The sequence below is a fragment of the Eulemur rufifrons genome, chromosome 8 (genome assembly GCF_041146395.1).
Source record: "Eulemur rufifrons isolate Redbay chromosome 8, OSU_ERuf_1, whole genome shotgun sequence".
NCBI classification, from domain to species: domain Eukaryota; kingdom Metazoa; phylum Chordata; class Mammalia; order Primates; family Lemuridae; genus Eulemur; species Eulemur rufifrons.
The window spans coordinates 25,280,553-25,293,176 of record NC_090990.1 but is presented as its reverse complement, the minus strand read 5'-3'; the positions used below and the strand labels follow the sequence as shown (position 1 = coordinate 25,293,176).

General features: G+C 39.3%; 1 protein-coding gene across 2 annotated transcripts in view; it reads right to left on the bottom strand.

Annotated features, from left to right (window-relative positions):
- Window positions 1–12,401, bottom strand: part of THRAP3 (thyroid hormone receptor associated protein 3) — a 51,588-nt gene extending 39,187 nt beyond the window's left edge. The window contains exon 1 of one of the 2 annotated variants that reach the window (XM_069479764.1): window positions 12,338–12,401. The gene's annotated coding sequence lies outside the window, so the exon portion shown is untranslated. The remainder of the gene's footprint in view (window positions 1–12,337) is intronic. The other variant, XM_069479765.1, reaches the window with a different exon arrangement.
- Window positions 12,402–12,624: the final 223 nt, after the last annotated feature.

Genomic DNA, 12,624 nt, shown 5'->3' with positions numbered 1-12,624 from the left:
AGAGTGACAGAGCAAGACTCTGTCTCAAAAAAAAAAAAAGAAAGAAAGAAAGAAAGAAGAAAACATTCCTAAATAATCAATCTCATTACTATTTGTGTACTCCACTGGAGGCTACAGAGGATGCTAAATCTCTGATTATAAGAATAAATCTAACTCACTAAAGGCCTATTTGGAAAGAAATTTCAATCAATAAAAAAACTACTAATTTTAGAGTTGAAAAAGCAGATAAAACATATTCAGAGTCTATCTTCCATAAATGCCTAATTTTGCTAGAAATTCTTCATCCAAAATAGTAATTTAACAACTCATTTAACCCCAGCATCAGACCAGGATAACCAACTTTTAGATAAGTCACATTTGCTTTCATCTGTAAACAAGCAATAGAAAGAGACCAAATTTGATGCCAGGATAACCTGTCACAAATATGATCATGTCGTTTCTCTAATGGTCCTTTCTGCTTACTGAATAAAATCTAATACGTGCACATCACAATCCTGCTCCATTTTCTACCACTCACTTGAACTTCTTTAATCAAACTACATTTTTGGAATGAATTTTTCTGCTTCCACATCTTTGGACATGCTCTTCCTACTGCCTTCAACAGTCTCCTCTTAATCACTCCTGTCCCAACCCCACCACATATACACAAAACCCACCAACTGTTCAACTTCACCCCATCCTTCCAGAACTAGCTCAAATATCAACTCCTGTAAAACCTTCCCCCAGCTACCCAGGAGTTAGTATGTCATTCCATGTTCTATTATTGCCCTCGGCATACTGCATAATTAACTATGTCTCTGTCTCTCCCACTAAGGTTGAAGGTCCCTAAGGACAGGGATTGTGTATTATTTATCTTTTATCTCCCCCAATGCCTAGCACTTGGTATAATGAAATTCCTGGCACTTGGTATATTTCAACATGTTTATTGAATGCATTAAGTTTGAGCCCCAAGATAACAAACATCTAAGCAAGTATGGCAATAGTGAGGACACAAGTATTATATGAACCTAGTGATATCCCACATACATAAGAATTTACTGAGAATAACACTGTACTGTGCTCTACAGAGGATACAAAGAAATATAAACTGCCCACTGAACATATAAACTAACTAAAGAGGCAAGGTACAGGAGGATCTTTGTTACCCAAGTACTCTTGTCCCTGCAGCAGGTAATACAGACAAAGAAATACCAGCACAGCATAAAAACATTCTCTGATGGACTTATAAAATTCGTCAAATACCCATCCCCACTTAAAACACTAGAATCTATTCCTGATCTGACAGAACAATCTTTGAATCAATGTCTAGCTTTCTCTACCAGCTATACAAATACATATAACTCAAAATCGTTGAAAATATCCAAAATATTAGAGATAAAATAAAATTATCTCTAGCAAAATATGCAGAATATCATTCAACTGATGAAAGAGACAATCGAAAAGTCTTCAAATCACAAACCACCAAAAAATGAAGATTTGGCAGGGTCAGACCAGTTAATAACTGAGAAAGGAGATCAACAAAAATGAAGACCTGCAAGAAAAGAAGCATATATTTGCATATTAAAAGATTGGGGGGGAATTTAGGGAGATGCTGGTCCAAGGATACAAAATTTCAGTTAGGAGGAATAAATTCAAGAGGTCTGCTATACACAGTGACTAGTTAATAACAATTACTGTATATCTGAAAATTGCCAAGAGTAGATTTTAGTGTTGTCACCACAAAAAATGGTAAGTATGTGAAGCAATGCATATGTTAATTAGCTCAATTTAGCCATTCCACAATGCATACATATTTCAAAACATGTTGTATACCAGAAATATATGTAACTTTTTGTCAATTAAAAATTAGTTAACTTTTTAAAAAAGATTAAGAAAGGCCCTTGAGAAAACAGAAGCCCTCAATATTTTGGCAAAAGGTATGACGTGAACAATGTATCATCACACAATTTTTTCAGAAAATTAGAAAAAAGAACAGTTGTAAGAAATACCCACTGTGGTACCTGTGATGCTATTTACTAAAAAAGAAAGGTGTAAAAAAAAAAAAGCAAAAACAAAACAAAACACCAGGCACAGCAGTGTACATCTGTAGTCCCAATCAGTCAGGAGGCTGAGCTGGGAGGATCACTTGAGCCCAGTTCAAGGCAGCAATGCACTATGCTCACACCTGTGAAGAGCCACCACACACCAGCCTGGACAATAGCAAGACCTCCTATCTTGAAAAAAGAAAAAAGCAAGAAAGAAAAGAGATAGCACAGGGTTATAAGTATAGCTTACATTTGTTAAATAAAATATTTTTAAAAACTAATTTTCATGGTTATTTTCTTTTTTCTTTTTTTAAGAGACCAGGTCTCACTGTATTTCCCAGGCTGGATTTGAACTCCTGGGCTCAAGTGATTCTCCCACCTCAGCCTCCAGAGTAGCTGGGATTACAGGCATGCATCACCATGCTTGGCCACAGTTGTTACTTTCATTTTTCAAAATAAATTACCAAACCAGGCAGTGCAGTCCCAGCTACCCAGGAGGCTGGGGCAGGAGGATCACTTGAGCCCAGGAGTTTGAGGTTGTAGCGAGCTATGATGACGCCACTGCACTCTAGCCAGGGCATAAGAGTGAGACTCTGACTCAAAAAAAAAAAAAAAAAGAGCTAACAACTAATGATGTCCAAAGAAAACATGAAGCTTCCATAGCCACTAGAAGAACAAACAATTAACTTTAGTGGATCAAAGCTGTCAAATCAACTATCAGAAGATGTTTGATAAGGCATGTTAATGTCTTGATTAAATGTCACAATGTTAAATATTACACATTAAGAATTCCAGCTGGTAAATATGACCTCAGGATACTTGTAAGAATGTATGTCATACATGTACACCCATTATATTTTCAAGTAACAAAAGGAAAAATGCAGCACAATTTTTTTCTCTTGTTAAGGTACTGTCTAAACATAAACTTGGAGTTCTCAAAATAGAATTCAGGTTTATAAGATGAAAGTGTGGTGAGAAGTGTCACATGGCAGAAGCATGTGTTTCTGAAAAGTAAAAATCTCAAGAAGGAAAAACAGAAATGGCATGCTTTATTCATCTTGCCTAGTGAAAGAATTGCAGCTGAAATTACTTAAAGGAGCAGGTACAACTGTGTTAATTTTTGAAGCAGTGTCATGCTGATGACTAGTCATACCAAAAATATGTCCAGGATTGTATTGATACCTGTATTTATAGTGTAAAAAATGTTGGAGAGTTGATGAATTTCTGTTAAAAGCTGTTCCTGTGTGTTACATGTAATAGATATAAGTATTTATTTACAGTATTTAACAAACCATGTATTTAAGTGAAATCAACAAAAAGGAAATAGGTATATGGATATGTGATTTTGAGATTAGTCTTTTAGAAAATAAAATGTGGAACGTGTCCTCAAAAAATAATGATTAAGATGGTAAAATTTTTATGCCACATATATTTTACGACAATAAAAAAACTGAAGAAGATGAACTGATCAGTATAAAGAAGCGACAAAGCAAATACAGCAAATGCTAACAAATGTAAAATCTAGGTGATGGGTGTATGGGTGATATTCCTTCAACTTTTCTGTATACTTGAAATCGTTCATAATAAAATGTTGGAGGAAAAAATAAATCAAAGAAATTATCATCCCTGCTAGAATACACTTGATACAGTAATTAACCTACCCATTATGAGGGAAACACAGGCCTTACAGGGATGATGAAATTTACAGGCCAGCTTATTACACTAAATATTCTAAAAGTATTGCTGACTAAATCTTCTAAAAGTCCATTTTAGCCACAATGAGATCATCACAGCAGCTGTAATAACACTTTGATGGAGCCCCAAAATAGACACTAAACAACAATTAAGCTTTAGCTCACCCATTTTAAATAGCCAATATCCTGAAGACATTTGAAGCCCTTACCTAAGCACTAAATTAGTCTACGTCTGAAAAATAATTTACCTGGATAGAAATTAAGTCCTAAAAGTCTATGAATCAATAAAGATTCTACATATCACATATTTCATCCCTGCAAATGCCCAGCCATTTTAGGCATTTATTAAGTAGTTAATGCTTAATTTCCCAATTTCCCAGAAAAACAAAAATCAAGTTAACATCAGACGCAGTCCTTGCACCAATCTAAATTCTAGTTCTACCCACTTGTTTTTAAAGTGAAGAACAGAAACTCTAATAAGGTTAAACGTGTACAATCCAGAGCTAAGAGGTTCAGCAAAACTGCCCCCACATTGTTCACTTTGACCATAGAGGTAACAGCATTCTCTCTACATTCCAAACAAACCCACCGTGGGCTAAGAGGTAAAGAGAATTTAATTAGTTAATATGAAATTGGTGATACGTAAATGACAGTAAAAGGAAATTCCAAAACTATTCTGTGAAATGAAAGGGGAGAAAACTGTAACTAGCATGAGGCCCCATCTCTGACTGGCAGAAGGGATACTAATAAAAATACTAAAAGGCAATGCAGACCAGCACTGTCCACCAGAACTTTCTAAGATGATGGAAATGTCCTGTATCTATGCTGTTCAATATGGCTAGAATGACTGAGGAACTGAATTTTTAGTTATGTTTCATTTTAATTCAACTTAACCAGCCACATGTGGCTAATGGCTATTTAATTGGACAGTGCAGATCTAAACCAAAGGCCACATACTCAAGGTAACCTTCCCCTCTACATACCAAAAAAAGCATCTAAAGCTCAATACTCACTTAACAGACACCAACTAAGGAGGAAATGGAGAGACACAAAGGTTTTTGAACCACACAAAAGCATCAGTTCTGGGCACTTTTTTATTCACTATATTATGTCAACAAATAAGGCTATCCAGTCTCCATCTCTTTTCTACCTAGCACTCCATTGTATAAATGTACCATAATATAAGCAGTCTTACAGCGATGTGTACATTTAGGTTGCCTTCTATTTTTCACTTACATAAATAATACTGTGATGATTACCCTTATCTTTAAGAACCTCTCTAATAAGAAATTCCTGAAGGTATGTTCCTAACAGATACACACTGTTTTTCTCTAGAAAAGGCTGCAGCAATTTATATTGCTACCAGCACCGTTTGAGAATGTCCATTTCCTCCTACCCTCACTAACAATAATTGTTACATTGTTTTTTGTCATAGTGGAGATCTCAGAGAGAAAATGGTATCTCACTGAATAATCCGTATCTCTCTGGTTTTTATATGGGACTTACTTTGTTGGTATTAAGAATCTAATTTTCAAAATGGTCAGCCAACTGTTCCAGAACTGTTTACTGAATAATTAGGCCATCCTTCCCCTCACTATCTTGAAATACCACCTTTATCACGCACTCTGTTTTTTACATCTTCTATCAGTTAAGAGGTCTGGGTGTTTCTCACTGGCCTTTCAGATTTAATTTCTTATGACTACTTTCTAAACAGCTACCAAAACAACCCATCTTCTCTTGTTTCCATATATAATAATATTAATTTATTGAAACCTACCACATGCCCAGCACTGGGCTAATCATCTAACCATCACAATTGGAGGCAGACAGAGGTTTCTATCTCCATATGAAATTGAACAAATAGATACTTGGAAGTGGTTAAACAACTTGCCCCAAAGTCCCATTGAAAGAAAAAAAAAAATGGGAGGGAGGAGGAGGGGTTGGGTATATTCACACCTAATGGGTGCAGTGCACACCCTCTGGGGGATGGACGTGCTTGAAGCTCTGACTTGGGTGAGACAAAGGCAATATATGTAACCTAAACATTTGTACCCCCATAATATGCTGAAATAAAAAATAAACAAACAAAAAGCTTCTGATGAGGAAGCAAAGACTTCAATGTCTCATCATATTCATGTGAGAAAAACCAAAGCCTCTAGGAACCATAGATCATACACCTCCACTACCATGCCCGATTAACTAAATACTGCAGCTGAAAATTCTCTGCTGGAAATAAAACAGAGAATATTAATTCCTTATATCCCCCAACACTAAGCAGCTTCCATAGCAAAAACGGAGACAAAAAGCCAACAATCAATTAAATATACAGATGTTCCTGGCCTTACAATGGGGTTATATCTCAAAAAACCCATCATAAACTGAAAATATCCTTAAGTCCAAAGTGTGATTTCAACTTACAGTATTTTCAACTTACATTGAGTTTATCCAAATGTAGTCCCATCCTAAGTCAAGGGGAATACTGAACGCTGCATTCTGCTTTCCTACTTCTAAGGTCAAATCCTAAGTCTGGGACCATGTAGATTCTCTTCTTCATTCTATATTGCCACTCAATATGATACAACATTTAAAGACACTTTAATCATCCCTGGCTGGTTGAATGGTGAAACAATTTATACTTGAGGAAAATAAAATGTTCTGCACAACAGCCTTTATGAGACGGGTTTTGAACACAAACTTCTATAAATCAACTAATTCATGTAAAAGAATGTACACATTTTAAGAATACAGCTCAATGAGTCTTGAAAAAATACACTGTGTAAATACCACCACAACCAAAATATAGAATATTTCCATCACTGCAGAAAGTACCCTTCTTGCCCCTTTGCAATCTCCTCAACCTACCACTATACAAATTCTTTTCAAATGGTAACTTAACAGAATCTGAGTAAACTAGGACTTGACAGTGGAGAACTTCCAGAGACTGCCACCCAGCCAGCCATTTATTTATTCCCACATTAACTCATTTTTTTTTCAATATTTACTAAGCCTCTTGTATGTGACAACGTCCTATGCAAAGATTCAACACTACATCTAACAAATCTCCGCTTTCCCTCTAAAGAGGAGAAGGATGGAGCACAATAGATTAACAATAAATATTATGATGTCATGTAGTAATAATGCAGGGGTAAGGAGGAAAAAAGTATCAGTCGATGAGGGCAAGCACTATTACAGAGTAGTCAAGGAAAGCCTCTCCCAGAACATTTCCCAGTGTGATAGACACATGCATGCAAAGATACACCAAAACTGCCAATTTCCTGCAGATATGGGGCAAAGAAAAAGAACTGCCAAAGCCAAAAAGGTGATAAAGCAACTCCTTGATGCTTAACCAGTAAGAACTTAAGAATATACAACGCAAGACTTTGTAAAGGATCATTTTATTATGCACGAAACAGGAACTGCTTATATTAAAATATTTGCCCAATTCTTTTTTTCTTTTGGGCAACCTCACCCTGGCACGTGACCAACTTCCTCAATCTCCTTCATTTTTAAAGTTTTTTTTCTGATAGCCCATAGTCTTGAAGCCAAAGCTATTAGTCAAGACTCCAGCCCACATCCTTTAGATCAACTGGGACGTCTTCTGGGAAGCCCTGATGTAATAGAGACCCTCCCAGTAAAGACAGCTCCTGGGTAAATTTAGAAAACAGTTTCACCTCTGGGAATTCCTCTAGCAATCCTTTATTTAGCCTATCCTTTTTACTAAAACAGAGAAAAAAAGAAATTGAGTTATTAAACCTCCCCCCAACCTCAAAAAACCACATAGAATCACTGAAAGCAATGTGACGGGCTTCACAGATGTCATATTATTTTTAAAAAATAACTCTGGTTATGTCTCAGGAAAAGAGCCAAAAGTCTTATAATTAGACATTCAGTAACTTCTCTTTGCTTGGCCTTCTATCTTCTCAGACAGGCCAAGCTATGCAGTTACAACATTCCAGATGCTACAATGCAAACCAGGCAGAACAAAAATGAGGACACCGCACACCTGCCAGCAAAAAAAAGGGATGGGCAGGAGTCAGATCAATGTGTTTATGCTTTCTAAAAGTCCGTGGGTTTCTTCAGTTTGGAAACAAAATAATTCAATGTTTTGGTTTTTCCCCTCTCACTGCTTCACCTCTCTCTTCCAAAGTTACCTAAAATCTTCTTTTTTTTTTAAAAAAAGAAACAAAAGAAATAAGGCACCAAGGCAGCAAAAAATTAAAAATGGTGATATAAGACAGCAAAATGATTTTGAATCACAGCATTAGAAACCTCTATCGTATAGCCGGAACAGGGACAGCAAATTAAAATGTCTACAACAGACAAGCAATATAAAGGTATAAAATAATAAATACCAACTGACACTCTGCTCCATGTCAGGGATATATGTCAATTTGCAGTGGCAAACTGAATATGACATGCCCCAACTACAAAAGATAGTTGTTGAAAAGCAGAACTGCAGGTCCACGGCTGCCAGATCTGATTTTTCAAAAGCAGCCTGAATCCAAATTTTTATAAGAAATCTCATCGTTTTTAAATTTTGACAACTAATTCAAATTTACAATAATGTGTGAGCCAAACAAAATACATCTGCAGATTGGATTTAGTCCATGAGCCTTCAGTTTTCAAACTCTACCATAAAAAGAAAAAAATACATGGTTTCTTTCTCTAACTTTGAGGCAGAAAGCACATCTTCTGCCTCCAATAAAACACTACCATCTGAAAATACATGAATATGCATCTGACACCCCTGCTGAAGGAAAGCAAAACAACCATCTTATACACTAAGGTGCTCCATTTCTGCCACTACAATAGGCACTGTAAACAAAATTCAATGGAAGAAAACGTTAGGCAATGAATTTTCATGAAAATGGACTCACTAAATCTCTGCTTCCTCTCAATGAGCATAATTAGCCCCTATCTTCTAGACAAAAAGAAACTAAAAGATGATTTCTATGGCACAGCATTTAAACTCGTTATGTCTCCTAAAAACAAAATCACTTCCCTCAGAAGACTACCCGTGTCTCTCACTGCCCTGGTAGGCCTTGGGCAATTACTTTCTTACGGGTCATGAACCTGCATTATAGGGTCTAGAGCAGTGGGCAAAGACCTTTTGAGAAAATGCACCCCCTCACAAAAATTTCACAAAGTTCATGGGCCCCGCGGAGTCAAAGACCATAGATTCAGAATGCCTTGCTCTAGAGATATCAAAGCTACTTAATCTCTAAACCCTCCGCTTCTTCCCACACTACATCTCTATTCTATCACTCTACATCAGGGAACTACCATCTCCAGCCTAGGCTACTACAATACCGTCTTAACTGACATCCCCACAATCCATTTTCCACATCTATACAAATGATTTGACAATATAAGTCACCCCCCAACTTAAGTCATAAATCCCCTTCCTTCGGGCCTCCCTCCTTTGTGGGTTTTGTACTACTGAAGTAAGGGAACATTTGTTGTAAATGATACATATATATAATATGGCAACCCCTCCCACCCATCAGAAAGCTCCAATGGCTTCCCTAACAACCTTACTTCTCCAACTCATCTGTAACCACTCTCCTAAAACACGCTTGGCCTCCTTTCAGTTCTGAAAGCACGCTAAATTCTTCCCATCTTCCATTTTGGGCACTTGCTGTTTCCTCCACCTGGATTCTCTCCTTGGCACCTTACAAAATTGGCTCCTCAATCTCCCCCTCAAAAGAACTTCTGTGACTACCCTCAGGCCTCTCCCTTTTCAGTGTCTGTCAGTCCCTTACGTGACACCTCCACGTCACTTTTCTCAATTTTTAATTATTTGCTTACCTTTTATGTCTCCCCCCACTATCCTATAAGTTCCCAAAAGACAAGACCTCATCTGTCTCACTGCAGTGTACTCACAGGGCCTAGTACAGGAGCTGGTTAAGTGGTAGGCTCAATTTGTTGAATCAGTCACTCAACCAATCAAATAGTGAATAGGTCTTAAATGTTTATAAAATCAATGTGAAACAATTCACCAAAATCTAATATTTGGGAGAATAGCATTAACCACACTTCCTTCAATTCAGGATATCACTAAGCCCAAGAGAAACAGGCTAACACCCTAAGATTTTTAGAGATTAAGACTATCAGCAGGGCGGGGTGGCTCACCTGTAATCCTAGCACTCTGGGAGGCCAGGATGGGAGGATCACTCGAGGTCAGGAGTTCGAGACCAACCTGAGCAAGAATGAGACCCCATCTCTACTAAAAATAGAAAGCAATTAGCCGGACAACTAAAAATATATAGAAAAAATTAGCCGGGCATGGTGGCGCATGCCTGTAGTCCCAGCTACTCGGGAGGCTGAGGCAGGAGGATCCCTTGAGCCCAGGAGTTTGAGGTTGCTGTGAGCCAGGCTAACGCCATGGCATTCTAGCCAGGGCAACATAGTGAGACTCTGTCTCAAAAAAGAAAAAAAAAAAAAAAAAGAGAGACTATCCATTCTAAAAACAAATAAAACTGTATGTCTGTGTGCCCTCCCAGTCAGTCTCATCACTCCCCACCTCTGTGCTAATCTCAGAAATACTCCAAGCTTCCTTCCTCCGATGTCTCAGTACAAAACAAATCACCTTTGTAATCTATAATTCCACTGACTAAACCAAATTCAATCTCTCTCTAGTTTAGGATCGTTCAAAAATAAATAAATACACAAACTAGAATAAACCAAATTCAAAAGTACCTGTATTTGGTATTAAAGAAATACTCTAAGGAACAACCAGTACTACTACTACTTCCATCACCACCGCTGCAAATATGGGACTGTACCTAGTCTGCAGACTAAAAACATCATTCTTCAAAACTGGACATCTTTTCACTGGTGTTAAAAGGTTTAAAAAACAGAAATAGAATTATACTGGACATAAAGGCATAAAGGTTTTTAATTAGTTTCTTTTTCTTTTTTTGGAGACAGAGTCTCGCTCTGTTGCCTGGGCTAGAGTGCTGTGGCGTTAGCGTAGCTCACAGCAACCTCGAACTCCTGGCCTTAAGCAATCCTTCTGCCTCAGCCTCCCAAGTAACTGGGACTACAGGTATGTGCCACCATGCCCCATTAATTCTTTCTACATATTTTTAGTTGTCCAGCTAATCTCTTTCTATTTTTACTAGAGACGGGGGTCTTGCTCTTGCTCAGGCTGGTCTCGAACTCCTGACCTCAAGTGATCCTCCCGTCCTGGCCTCCCAGAGTGCTGGGATTACAGGCATGAGACACCGTACCCAGCCAAGGTTTTTAATTAGTTTCTTACAGTAACTCCTAAACAGCTCTCTTACAGGATGCAGTCAAGCCTAAATAGCTGCAGTAGAACTTGTTTTTGATATCATTAGTTCTCAAAATACATCTGCTCAATTTGCTCCCCAAGTTGTTCGTGACAGCAGTCACTTTTGACTCTTTGGCTTCTTTCTAGATAATACACATATTAGGCTGTCCAGATAACAGAGGAAACTCTATAACAGTATTTCCACAAATAAAAAAGGCAGGGTCACCCAAAAGGGAAGAAAATTAAGGTGTGATACGTGCCTTTCCACTCAAGGCCCACAATCTAGAAATCCCATAAATGATGACAGTACTAATAGTGACTAACTGGTTTTCAGTTTATTTCATTTAGTATCCACAATAATCCTATAAGGGCCACTATTATTCACTGCCATTTTAGAGTGAAGAAAACTGAGGCATCTGGAAGTTAAGACTCTTGACCTAAAATTAAAACCTAGCAGAGTCAAGATTTGAACCCAGGCAGACTGGCTCCAACATCTTTCTATTACACTTCCACCAGAAGCTTCACTGCTGCTCTCCTGCCAGGCCTTGCCATACTCTTAGAAGCTTTCCCTTCAATCCAATTAGCAAGCTCCCCGTAAACACTGTACTCCCGCTCACAGCTTCCAAGTTCTGGGCATCAGTGCTGTTCCACAGCTTCTTCCGCCATGTTCTACTCCTAACATTGAGGAGGGCAAAGAGAATAGCTGATAAAAGTTGCTTAGGAAAAGCAAACGAAATCACTTCATATAAGCAGAAGACAAGCCAAGTACCACTGGAATGCAAGTCGGCCTCAGTTCCAGTCCAAGAAAAAAGTGGGAACACGATTATTCCCGTCGAAGACAAATTTGGATTATGCCTCTTTTGGCCACAAGGCAGAAAAGAACGGAAGAGGTACTAACGTTTACAGAGTGCCAGCCACATGCGCCCTCGGAGAAGACAGAACCAGGCCAACGGAGACTAGGTGGGGGGAAGGGCACTCAAGAGTTCCGGGAAAAGAAACCCAAATAATGGGGTGCGTATGACCAAAAGAGAAGGGAAAGGAAGTGGACGCCTCCCCCACAAGCAGAGTGCAAGAAATAAAAAAAGTGTAGGAGCTATTTGGAGAGAAGGCTGCCGAGAGCCTCCAAAAGCTAGGCCGGAGCGATGGGAAGCCCCGAAGGGCGGGGAGGGGGAGGAGCCGAAGGGAGCAGGGCCCGCTCAGAAGAGGCCAGGGCGTAAGCGCGGGGGAGCGGCTCCGCGCCAGGCCTTCCCAGGAACCCTGACCCAGCAGCCGCAGAAAAAACATAAAAGATGAAATGACTGGAGCCGGTTGCGCTGCCCTAACTTCCATCAGAGGTGTTCACTCACCTGGGTCCGCCACAGCGATCGCACCAGCAGCCTCGCAACGGCACAACTGGCTTGAACCTCGCCCCCGCCCGACAACGCGCCCTGCGTCCCCGCTCTCCGGCGACGGCAACGGGGACGTCGCCCCGCGGCCTCCTGGGAAATGTAGTCCTGGACCCGCCTCTCCTTGCCAACTTGGCGATCTCTTGAACTACGTTTCCCACAAGACACAGCGAGCGTTGGGCCCGCCGCTTTGCGTCACGCGCCCGGTTGTCGGCAGTCACGTGGGCTGCTCGGTTCCTCCCCTCCCC